The sequence below is a fragment of the Ailuropoda melanoleuca genome, chromosome 10 (genome assembly GCF_002007445.2).
Source record: "Ailuropoda melanoleuca isolate Jingjing chromosome 10, ASM200744v2, whole genome shotgun sequence".
Lineage (NCBI taxonomy): Eukaryota > Metazoa > Chordata > Mammalia > Carnivora > Ursidae > Ailuropoda > Ailuropoda melanoleuca.
This window is the reverse complement of record NC_048227.1, coordinates 57912972-57926187: the sequence shown is the minus strand read 5'-3', so window position 1 is coordinate 57926187 and position 13216 is coordinate 57912972. Positions and strand designations below refer to the sequence as shown.

The following is a 13216-nucleotide window of genomic DNA, read 5'->3' as shown; positions in this document are numbered from 1 at the left end:
TTGCAGTACCATATTTGTTTTTTATTTTGTTTTGTTTTTTTGAGAGAGAGCGGTGGGAGGAGGGGCAGAGAAGGAAGGAGAGAATCCTAAGCAGGCTCCACACTCATCAAGGAGTCCAATGCAAGGCACGATCTCACAACCCTGAGATCATGACCTGAGCCAAAAATCGAGAGTTGGACACTTAACTGACTGAGCCACCCAGGTGTCCCAAGCCATATTTGATTTTTTAAATGCATTCTTAAAACTTCAGATATAATTGAACATTACGTTTCAGTTTTTCAGGCATTGATTTTAAGTTCCTACTTTAAAAAGCACCATCTAATAATTTTGTTGTAAGTAAAAATGTACTTTTGGTATATTTTTTTGTTGGATTTGAGAGGTAGAACTAGCATCAGCTATCTTAAAGTGGAACTCTAAATCAATAACACCAGAGTTCAGATGATAAATGTTACTTCTAATTGGACAGCATTTTCTAATGTTTCACAGATGGACTGTACTTTTACTGCAGTGTACTCCTTATAAAGCGAAATGTTTTCCCAGAACGTTATATATAGTGGGGGTTGCTTTCCTCACCACAGAGTTGGCATCACATAAATAATAGACATCAGCAGCAATGAATTAAGAAAGCAAAATTACACTAGCAACCTATTTAACAGTTGCAGATAGAAAAGAATTATGTTCCAAGTATATTGTTTTCTGAGCTAGAAGAAACCTTAGCTGTCATCTGGTCATAGAATCCTAGAGCCAAATGGATCCCTAAAGATCACTTGATCTAATCTATCCACTGCATGGATTCCCTCTAAAAAGTGTATCATTTATTTCCTGTCTTCTTAACTAAGGAAGCAGAACATTATAGAGCTCCTTACTTATGACTGAGCCGTTGTTTGATAGTTCCAAAATTGAGACTTGAAATACCTAATCAGATGTTTTTCTACTCTGCTTATCTTGTAAAAATTCCCAAAAATGATCATATTGATTATAAAAAGGGCTTTGGCCTGTGCTGAATTATACATGTAGCACATAAAAGTTAAAACGCCACCAAGTTTGATTGTTTTAAACTATTACATTGGGTATAATAAATATTAGTCATATATGTAACATACTTAATGACCAGAAATTTTCTTTGTCTCCCTTGAAACTGAAGAGAGCTTTTAAAAGATAATATACTGGGGCGCCTGGGTGGCACAGCGGTTAAGCGTCTGCCTTCGGCTCAGGGCGTGGTCCCGTTGTTATGGGATCGAGCCCCACATCAGGCTCTTCCGCTATGAGCCTGCTTCTTCCTCTCCCACTCCCCCTGCTTGTGTTCCCTCTCTCACTGGCTGTCTCTATCTCTGTCAAATAAATAAATAAAATCTTTAAAAAAAAAAAATAAATAAAAGATAATATACTGATTCATGCTTCTTAAAGTAGGGAGGTTTTCAATAATAATTTTTAAAATCTCTTTTTCCTGTGATAAACAGACACATTAAAAAAAAATCTATCCCAGTACCCAAATGCAATCAAAATATTTCAAACCTTAAAAGGAATGATAGGGCCATTTTAGCCAGATATTGTTGTAAATCCTCCAGTGTCTTACCAAAGTGGCAGAATTGTATTCAAAAGATTTGCCCAATAGCATTGGAAGTGAAAAACAATTCAACAACTGTAATTTCTGGAATAATTGTAGACAACTAGAATGTAGATAGCAGGATTGAAAATTATTAGCTTACCCTGTTTTGACTTCAGCAGAAGAGTAATCAGAAGAAGTTAGGAGGCCTCTGGTCGCTGGAATGTGTATCTTCAGAGGCAGGCGCCCACAACAGAAAGCCTGGCAGTTATCCCTGTTTCCAGAGGGGAAGTTACGTCTTCCCTTTTCTCTCTTCTATTAGTACCTCATTTTCTACATTCATTTGAAGTGCTATTGCCAGTAATGTAATAGGAGCTGACATATGAAGGGCTTGACCTTGACTTTTTAAAATCCAAATCCTCTTTATATCTTGGCTGTTCTTCACCAGGTAAGGCAATGTTTTTTTGTACAACCCAGGAACTCTTAACAGTCAAAATCCAACATTTCCCACCCCACCCCCCACACTTGTACATATACTCTCCCTCATTGCTTTTCTCCTATGGGTTTGGAGAATTAATTACTGTGGTGTGGGCAAACAGCTAGCACAGGATGAAAAGAGGGTGAGTGAGCAAGTAGAATCTCCAGATTTAATCTCTCCCCTTACACCTTCACCCTGTGACTCTTGAATGTTTATATAGGAGGGACCTAGGGATGGAAATCTTTATGGGAAAGGATAACTGGGGGTCCCTTGTCTTGAAGCTGTATGTGCATGGCAAATTCAGTGGGTAGTATTAGATTGTATATTTATTGGGTGGGGGGGGGCTTTTGGAAAATGATGGACATTATGAAAGGGCTAAAACCGCTTGAAATTGATTGGCCCACTTTGTTCACCATCCTCGCAGGACTTCTTGCTCCAACCCAACATCTCAGGAGCAGCATAAAATGGTTGTTTAGCTGCTTTGGTGGTTCTTCCTAGGTTTATGTCCTCTGAATCTGGAGATCCTTTGTTCACTTTTTTCCCTGTCTCCTAATACCACGATAGATGGACTCGTAGGAACTATCCATTGTAGTTTGGCTATTGTCACCAAATCTGCACCACTCATTCTGTATCTTTGAAACACCAGGGATAGGTGCTTGGATGGGTACAGAAATTTTGCTTGTAACCAAACCCGCTGGAAGTGATTTAGAGAATGTAATCTCTGACCTGGCCAGCCTCTGGAAAACTGTTTTTGGGGGTGGGATCCTTGCTTATTGATGGTCTGATTTCATGAGGCATATCCATATCACTTCTGGCTCTCAAGGCCACCCAGCTCCTTGGATCTAAGCCCTATCATTTACTCTCGTTCCCATAGTGCCACCAGTTTTCTTTGCCCCGATTAGCCTCACCAACACCAAAAATTCAAGTGACCTGATAGTATTGTGGTGAAATCTAAGTTCTCTAATACTTTAAAGAAATCACTCCTTTGTCTTCAGGACTTCAGAGTTTCTGATGAGAGTTCTGTTATAATTCTTATATTTGTTCTTCTACATGTAATGTTTTTGTTGTTCTGTGGCTACCTTCAAGATTTCCTCTTAATTTTTGATTTTCTACAGTTTTATTATGATGTGTCTAGGTGTATTTTTCTTTGTATTCTCCTTGGGATTATCTGAGCCTCTTGGATCTTTTTGTTGTTTTTCATTAACTTTGGAAAATTCTCAGCCATTCTACTATCAAATATACTTCTGCCCTCTTCTCTCTCTCATCTCCTTCTGGGATTCCAATTCGATTTGTTAGGTGATATGATATTGTCCCACAGCTCTATTGGATGCACTCTTGTTATATTCACTCTGACTTTCTCTTTGTGTTTCACTTTAGATCATTACTTTTTTTTTTTAAAGATTTTATTTATTTATTTGAGAGAGAAAGCGAGCGTGAACAGGGGGGAGGGGCAGAGGGAGAGGGAAAGAATCTCAAGCAGACTCCCTGCTAAGCATGAAGCCCAGTATGGGGCTCATTTTCAAAACTCGGAGATCATGACCTAAGCTGAAGTTAACAGGCAGTTGCTCAACTGACTGAACCATCCAGCGCCCCAGTATTTTATTTTTTTTAAAGATTTATTTATTTGAGAGCAAGAGCGTAAGCACAAGTTGAGGGGAGGGGCAGAGGGAGGGAGCAAATCCTCAAGCAGTCTCCCCACTGAGTATGGAGCCTGACGTAGGGCTCGATCCCAGGACCCTGAGATCATGACCTGAGCTTGAAACCAAGAGCTGGCTGCTTAACTGACTGAGCCACCCATGTGCCCATATCCTTTAATATTTTAATCAGAGTTATTTTGAAGTTCCTACTGGAGAGTATCAATATCTGGGCCATCTCTCGATCTAGTTCTGTTGACTAATTTATCTCTTGACAATATTATTGTCATTTTCTTCTTGATTTTTAATTTGTCTTATAATTTTTGGTTAAATGCTGTACATTGCATGGAAAAGAACAGTAGAAACTGAGATAAAGGGATGCCTGGGTGGCTCAGTCAGTTAAGCATCTGCCTTTGGCTCAGGTCATGATCCCAGGGTCTTGGGATCGAGTCCCACATTGGGCTCCTTGCCCCTGTTTGTGTCCTCTCTCTCTCTTTGACAAATAAATAAAATCTTAAAAATTAAAAAAAAGAAACTGAGATAAGTAATATTCATACCTGCAAATGGACAAACCTTTCTATCAGATTGTTAGTAGGGAGTGAACTGAATATCTCCTACCAGTAGTTGTTGATCCGTGTTTGGGTTTTATTGTTAATGTCATTACCTTCAGTATATCATAGGTTTCACATTCCTGCAGTGGTGGACTGCTCCTAATCTGTGTTTGGTGAGTCGCCTGGAATGCCAGAGAGTTTTTCTCAGTGTTCCTGCTTCACCTTCAGCTTTCAGCAGACTGTGCATACCTGTGCAACAAATGGGATCTCTTTCCATGGTCCTATTCCTCCCTCAGCTATAGAGTTCTGTGGCTGGTTTCTTTGTGCAAGGCTTATGGTTGGGGCAGGCAGTCTCATGCAGGTCCTGGGCTCTTGAGTTTTAGGGCGGGCCTCCCTCTCCCCATGGCAGTTAGACTCTGCATTGTAATGGAGTGAGGTCTTAAATGGGAGTGAGTTTTCTGTCCCTCTCTCACTGGCAGCAGACCTCTGCTTTTAAGGATTCTGGGGACAGTTGGGTTTCCTGCCTTCCTGCAGCATCTGATGGCTTTTGCTTCAACTCCTCCTCCACCACACTAACCTTTTCTTGGGACCAGGGGACAGGAAGGGTTTGTACCGCTCTTCTATGGCAGATGGATTTTCCTTTGTATGGAAAATGGACATGGGTTTCATGCCTCTCTCCCAGTGGTAGCTGGTTGTCATCTGCTCATCTCACCAGAGGGAGGCTCTTTCAGTTCTTCTGATCTGCCCCCAGTCTTTCTTACAAACACCCAGGGAGGCCTATGGAAAAGTGCTGGCAAATGGGGCAGAGTCCTTGTATCCATGGCCCGCAGAGATTCTAAGTAGTCATACTAGCCCACACTTGGTCTTTAAGCTTTTGTTAACATTTCAATTTTTTCCCTCTTACTTTTTTGACTGCTACTCTTCCTCCTGTACTCTGCCCAAAGCAAAACAGTTTGTAGGAGCAGTGCTTAAGGCTTTCTATATCCTAAGTGGGACTAGAACTCATTGATTGCTTCTTTGTTGTCAACTCTAAGTTTTTACGGGACAGCAAATTGCTCAGCAGTTTGTTTAATACTTCAAAGAAGGAAAACAGGCAGTGAGGGCCTTAGCCAGTTGACTGGAATTGTGGCAAATGGAGGTCCCAGTACACTGCAATCAGGTCTATTATGTCCTCTAATGGAGGGGCCATCATGGCCATGAATGGGAAGAACTGTGTGGCCATTGCTGCCAAAAGGTGCTTTGGCATCCAATCTCAGATGGTGACCATGGACTTCCAGAAGATCTTTCCTGTGGGCAATTGGCTGTACATAGGCCTGGCTGGGCTCACCACTGATTTCCAGACTGTTGCTCAGCACCTCAAGTTCTAGCTGAACCTCTATGAGCTGAAGGAAGGTTGGCAGGTCAAGCCTCATACCCTCATGAGCATGGTGGCCAACGTCTTGTATGAAAAATGGTTTGGCCCCTACTACACAGAGCCAGTCATCACTGGGTTGGACCTGAAGACCCTTAAGTCCCTCATTTGCTCTCTAGACCTTATCTGCTGCCCCATGGTGACGGACAACTTTGTGGTCAGTAGCACCTGCTCCAAACAATATATGGGGTGTGTGAGTCCCTCTGGGGGCCTGACGTAGATCCAGAACAGAAGTTTGAAACCATCTCGCAAACCATGCTGAATGCTGTGGATCAGGATGTACCGTTCAGGCATGGGAGTCATTGTCCACATCACTGAGAAGAACAAAATTACCACCGGGACACTGAGGGCCTGAATGGACTAACCTGTTCTCAGAGCCTACTTTTTTTTTTTTTTTAATAAAATAGTTTTGTTTTCAAAAACAAAACAAAAGGTAAAAAGGTAAAACAAAAAACAAGATTGACAAGATTTTATGAAAACCATAAAAAGGAACTAAATCCCAAATAAAAAAAATACGGTAGCTGAAATTAACTTAGTGGAAGGGTTTTATGGCAAATAAGACATAATTAAAGAGTTAATTCAAAATATGTTAGAAGAATAGCTCCAGAAGGAAACATGGAAAGAAAAAAGTTTGGAAATACAGATTGGGTAGGGAGTGGATAAGAGGTACAGAGGATGCATTAAGAAGATTTAATATACATGTAGTTAGAGTCCCTGAAGCAAAGGAGAAAGAAAATGAGATGGAGGCAATTTTTGAAAATATAATAGCTGAGAATTTTCAAAACTGGTGAAAAATGTCACAAATTAAGAAGCCTAAGCAGAATTTAAAACAAGCCAGAAAACCTAGTCACATTCATAGCAGATGAAAACCAAGGAGAAAATCTTATAAAACAGCTGGAGAAAATAAATGTTACCTTTAAAAGAGCAACAATTAAACTTATTGCTTGTTTCTCAAGAAAAATAATGAAAGCCAGAAAGACAAATAGAATATTTTCAAAGTGCTAAAAGAAAGTAACTGACAATTTAGAGTTACATGCCCAGCCAAAAATGTTCTTCAAAACTAGAAGGGGAAATAATGGCATCTCTGGACATAAAGACAAAGTTCTCACAAGCAGACCTACATATTAAAGGAAATACTAAAAACTGTTCTTCGGGCAGAAGTAAAGTGAACCTAGATAAAAACTCAGAGGCATTGGGAGAAAAGATTGGTGTAAACGGTAAAATATATGGATAAATTTAAGTAATAATGACTGTATACAACAATAATATTCTGCGGGATGTCTCTATATTCTCTCTCTATATTCATTTGTATGTATGAAAGAATGAGTAGAATGAAAAGAGAACAATGGCATAAAAGTCAAGAGGGGATTATTTTTGGAGTCAAAATGTTTTAAGGTCATTGCATTAGCTGAAAAGGTTATTTCTTTAGGCTGTTCTGGAAGTAGAATGGATTGTCTTTGTTGTTTTTAAGTTGGACTGAAGATACATTCTGACTCTGATCCAATTCCATTCCTTTCATTACATCGTGTAGGATTTTCTTCTGCTCTTGACTCTTCGTATTTCTTAAGGAAGTAGCTTGCCCTAAAAGAGAAAGCAAGGGCTTTAGAATCAATCAGACCTGGGCTTAAACTCCTGCTTTTCCCCTTAGTTGGGCAAGCAGTTTATTTCTCTGAGGCTTCACTTTGGGAGGGCTGTGAAAATGGGAGGTGGTAATACTGGCCTCACAAGGTTATTGTGCAAATGAAGTGAGAATAAGTACGCGAAGAGCCTGCACCAATCTCCAGGACTTCGTATTGCTCAGTAGGTTCTCGTGTTTTCCCTCATGGACTGCAATGTGCAACTGGCGCTTGATTATACACCCTCTCACGTTGTTTCCTAGGTTCCTTATGTTTGCAATTATTATCCCTCCTCTCCTGACTCGATTGTAATCTCCAGTTCCGGGGCTATATATCTCCCTTCCCTCTCGTACCCCTAGTTCAATGAATGGTGTTTGGAGGAGGAGTAATATTGCTTGAGGAAAGCCCATGTAAATGAGCTGAAATACATCCTGCACTACACATTATGTTGGAAGGTGTCTGGAGCAGTTCTACCCAGAAGGATATTTGAGACCTTGAAGAAAAGTCCTTCAGCTGCCCATGAGAAGCATAAATGGTAAAAACATAGTTAATGGAAAGAGAGAAGTGCCATTTTACCATTCAGGAACCCTCCAGTTTAAGCCCTGAAGATTCCAGGCTGGAGGCAGTGCTGAGTATCATGGATTGCTGCCCTTAAAACTAGCATCTTAAGTTGTATATAATACCTTTTCTGGGCATGAGTCCCATCTACTTAATCTCTGCTGGATGAGTATATATTAGATCTGACTGTTGAAAAATACCAAGTTAAACCAGACAGTTAAAAAAAAAAATCAACATGATGCCCATAACTGGCTTAATTTATCTTTCCTTTCAGTAATCCCACATATTACCTACTTATTTGCTGTAATGAACATGCCATTCAGCTAAAATAAGATTAACTGCTTAAACCATGGCATTACAGGCAGAGAACTTTAATGCCGCTTTGTGTTTCATTGTAAAGTTCAGCAGTTAAACGATACGGTGTTGTCGTTTCTTCCTTTGTAATCAAGATGGTTTCACTTAGGATTAGTGCTCCCCAGCCGATTCTCCTGATGGAGCATTTGAAGCAGCACATTTATATGTCTAGGTTACAGCCTGGCAGCAATAATAACCTTCAGAATCAAACCTGTTGGCCTCATCAGCACTCAAATTGCGCTGCTCTTTGTGAGGCCCCCCTCTGCTCTAATGGTGATGGAAATCTCGCCTGCCATGCAGACTGTGGAAGGCAAATTGGAAGGGGGCTTGGCCATGCATCTGGAAAATAGCACTGTGATGACTCAGGTGGGATCAGAGTTCAGAATGTTAACCCAAGTTCCTCCCAAGTGAATGAGCATTCGCCTGTTCTCTGCACCAAGGTCAAATCCCACTTCAATGGAGCTTTTCTGGACTGTTTAGCCCCATTCATCTCTCTTTTCTTTGAAGTGTAATTGCAATTATATAGTTTTCCCTACGTAAGATTTATATAGTTCATATCATTGTTCTATATGGGCTAACACTGTCCCTTCAGTTGGGAGAAGTCCAGGACTAGCATCTACATGGTCCTGGGCCCAAAGGGGCATGCTATTTAACAATTGCTCGTTGACTGAAGGAAACGCCCTCTGTGTGATGTGACCCATTATGACTCTGCCTGGATGTCCGCAGTGAGGACTATCAGCCTCAGCTGAGCCTGCAAGGGTCCCTTATCTTATCACGTCTTCTGTTCCATGGAGCATATTCCAGAGAGTAAACATGGTGACCAACAGATTTGTCCAACCATTCATTGATTTTTTTTTACTCAGCAAATATTTATTAAGTGCCTACTACGTACCAAGTCGTTTCAGAACTCTAAGAACTGAGAAACTTCTTGCTGACCATTTTGGTGGAGATGGGGAAAACAGTTTAAAAGAACTAGAAGAAAACTCCTTTGTACTCACAGAGCACCCTTCAGCCCCCATTTTTGGGCAGGAGCACCTTTTATAATGCTTCCTTTCCCTGCTTGTTTATTTACCTCTTCTTCCCAGTCTCACTTCTCCTCCTCCCTCAAACCACCGTGATCGAAGGGACTGCTCCCCCGCTGCCTCCCTGGCTGTGATAATAGCAGGCTATTGAATTTTCCTGTGTGAAACTGGTTTGCTCAGGTCTCCGCCAAGCAGGCTGCACTTGCTAGCTTGGATGGATTCCAGGTATGCTCATCTGGATAGGATCGAGTGTGGGGCAGGATTCCTCAGTGGGTAGGAAGAGCGTGGGGAGAAAGAGGGAGATTAGGTTGGTTCTGCCCTCCCTGCCTAAGGATCTACTTCCATCCCGAGCTCAATAATTGTTGACCATGTTTTGACCCCTCCAGGGACAAGCCAGAGCCTCAATGGCCCATGGGATGATCTGAGGCTGTTGTAGGTCGGTTAGAGCAGCTGACACCCAAGCTGGACCTCTTGGGAAACCTGAGGTCACTCCCTTGACAGCTGTGAATTCAATAGTGAAGCACCCTATTCCCCTGCTTCCTTCATTTTTCTGGCAGAAATAGGGGCTTGGTTAACCTTGGTTAAAACCAAGGGGGCCCTCATCACCCTTTATTCCAAGCTTCTTTATTTCTCAGGTGTAGAAATTGCAACTAGTCAAGTGGTTTACCCAAGTAGATGGAGCCGTAGTGGCAAAGCCAGAACTGTGACCCGTGCCCCCTCACTCCCAGACTACGACCGGAACTACACTGTGCCATCTCTCCACGTTCCCTTTTCCATCACTGTGTTCCCATACCTCCTTTTACTGCCTCTCAGTCAATTCCTTCTCTCTTGACCGATGCATCTGTTTTTCTTCCTCTTACAATTTCAAAAGCAAAAACTACCAGTGTCAAAACAACAAACGTGACCAAAACTGGTTCCTTGGACATTCTCCTAACACCTTTGATTTGTCCATAGTTTGCTAATAAATATGTCTTAGATGCCAATGTGCTTAAGCATTCATTTCATTGAATTTGCTGTGGACTCATAAGTGTTTATTAAGTCTATTTCTAACAGGAAAAACATATATTTTTCTTTTTTTTTCTTTTTTAGTTAAGACTTGTTTTGATTACAAGTGGCAGAAACCCAACTCAAACTAGCTTATGCATAAGAGGAGATTTATTGGATTCCGTAGCTGGAAAGTCCGGAAAGTGATCTCACTTCTGGTTTGACTGGACTCAGGAAATCAACTGGCTGCCCTATGCACCCTTCGTCCACTTATCTATGTTGTCTTCATTCTTTCCCACTGCAGATAGGTGCTCCCCATGTAGTAAAAAGAAAAAGAAAAAGAAAAGAAAAAAGACTTCTGGCAGTCCTCATTTTCATACTTCCAAAAAGTAACACCCCTTCTCCAACTCCAAATTGAAAAGCCTCGGACAAGGGCTCTAGTTGGCCCAGACTGGGGCAGAGGTTGCCCATCCCCAAACCGATCACTGTGCCTAAGAGAATGAAGTACTATGATTGTCTGGGCCTAAGGCTCTATGCTTGGCTGCTTCTACCACTAACACACACTCATGTCTCTGTTCATCTGTTCAGAAGGCAGAGTCCTGCAACTTGGCAGCATTGCCAGAATCCTATGGAGTGGCAGAGGAACAAGTATGTACAAAGACAAAATGGAAAGATAATTATCTGAAAAGACGAATTGGTAGATTCCTACTTTAAACCCCTTCCCACTGTGTCCCCTGAAAACAATCTACTTCTCAGCCCTTTGGAGTAGATCTCTGCCTGTCACCGGCTTCCCTTCCCGTTGTATTTGTCATTAGCACTGTGGTATCTGCTCACTGGTGTCAACGCCCTTCTCTCTCTTTCCTGACCACTTAACACATTACCAGATTAATACTCTTGTACTGCAATTCTGATCTTATTTGCACATTTACTAAAAAATTTTCCTGATGGGAAATCTCAACAGTCAAAGTCTGCTGATTGCTCAGGTTTGGAAATTGTGATCTGAGTAGAGTTTGAGATGGGGCAAAAAGATACAGTACAGCTTTCTGGTTTCCTTTTGATTTCACACCACCTGGAGTGAGTGTCAGATTCCACAGGTTAAGGGCTAAGTTCCACAAAATTGCCCCCAGCCTCTCACTTCAGAAGCCAATCACAAGTCCTATGTTGTTCCCTGTATTTCGGACTGACTGACTATACTGGGGTTCTCACAACCCTCTTTATGGGTTTGATAATTTACTAGAATGGCTTACAGAACTCAGGGAAACACATATTCATCAGTTTATTATGTAATTAAGAATATGATAAAGAATACAGAAGAACAGTCAGATAAGGCGATACATGGGAGAGGTCCGGAAGGCTCCTGAGTGCGGTCCCTTGTAGTTGGAGTGCATCACCCTCCTCACGTGGATGTGTTTACCAACCCAGAAACTCTCTGGATCCCCTCTACTCTGGGGATTTTTATGAAGGCTTCATCATGCAGATATGATCAATTAGTAACTCAATCTCTATCCCCTTTCCGAAACTTCCCAGGGAATAGGGGGTAGGATTAAAAATTCCAAGCTTCTAATTATGGCTTGATCTTTCTGGTGACCAGCTCCCATCCCGAAAGCTATTCAGGAGACCACCAAGAGTTGCTTCATTAGAACAAAAGACACACCCAGGAAATTTCAAGCAATTGAGGAGCTGTGTGTCCAGAACCAGCGTCAAAGACCAAATATTAGAACAAAAGATGCTCCTAGGGCTCTTTTCATTTAGGAAATTAGAAGAGTTCTAGGAGCTCCATCTTAGGAACTGGGAAGCAGAGACCAATATATATATTTTCTATTATTTCACAAAGTCCTTTATCTTTCCCCTTTCCCTCCATCCTGCTGCTTGGAATATGGTTGTAATGGCTGGAGCTCCATCTTGAAAGAAGGGACAAGGGCCCGTGCGCAGCAGAGCAAGAAGCCCGAGTCCTTAACACCATGGAGTCCCCTACCAACTCAGGACTGCCCACTCAGATTTTATGTGAAAGAAGAATAAACGTTCATCTTGCTTAGACTACTATTATTTTGAGTTTGGGGTCATTCCCAGTTAAACCAACACCAGAGGAATTCTGTTTTGCACTAAGGGACAAGATAATGTGTTATATTGCTCACCCAGGATCGGGGGAATGCGTGGTAGCCTGGTATGAAAAGAGTGAAAAGCTAGGTATCTGTTTTGGGGGACTTGGTAGGAGCAATGCTACTTCCTATAAGTAACCAAGGGCTAGGCTTCGAACTCCATTCTTTCTCTGCTGTTGGTCCTTAATCTACCGGTTCAAATCCCTCGAGCATCCAATGTCCGAATTGGTAAAATAATAATAATAATGTTCTGTAATGTGTTTGGCTTTTCATTTCATAAATAAGAAACACAATTAATAGAGAGATAAAGAAGCATTCTTAGTTTGAAAATGGAAATAAAGATAAATAATAACAATAAAAAGAAGAGCTCCAACTTATTGACAGTCTTTGATGTTTTAAGCACTGTGCTAAGCGTTTTGCAAACATTATGTCATTTAATCCTAACGACAACCTGATGTGTTAAATACTGTTTTTAGCTCCATTATCTGGATAAGAAAACTGGTATTTAGAAAGGTGACGCATACACAGAATCACACAATTAATAAGAACGGATCCGCATGACTTCGAAACCCATATTCCTAAGCAATACTCTGAAGTGGTGAAGAAAATATGTTTTATTAACTCAAGATCTCTTTTAACAGCTTCATTTTGCAAATGAGTGGCCGTCGGTTTATCAGTCAGTCTTCCCACAGGAAACAGAATTCATCCCAGACAGTTCGATGAAGAGACTGGAACCCAGCGGCTATCTCGAGAGTTGCGGGCAGGGTGACGAAATAAACAAGGGATTTTGAGTCCGACACCAGCAGGAAGCCATTATGTCCCCTAGGGCTAAAGGGGCCAAGGGGAGGAAGGTTGGTATTGGAGCCTGGTGAGAGCTAGAACAAGAAAGATGGGCCACCTGAGCGGAGCCAGAGGTGTGGAATTCACAGCTCCCAACAGAGACACAGCTCCTAAGCAGGGAGG

At 41.6% G+C, this 13216-nt stretch overlaps 1 pseudogene; it reads left to right on the top strand.

The window, feature by feature from the left end:
* The first annotated feature begins 3518 nt into the window (after positions 1-3518).
* LOC117804215 lies at positions 3519-12614 on the top strand (annotated as a pseudogene).
* The last annotated feature ends 602 nt before the right edge of the window (positions 12615-13216 follow it).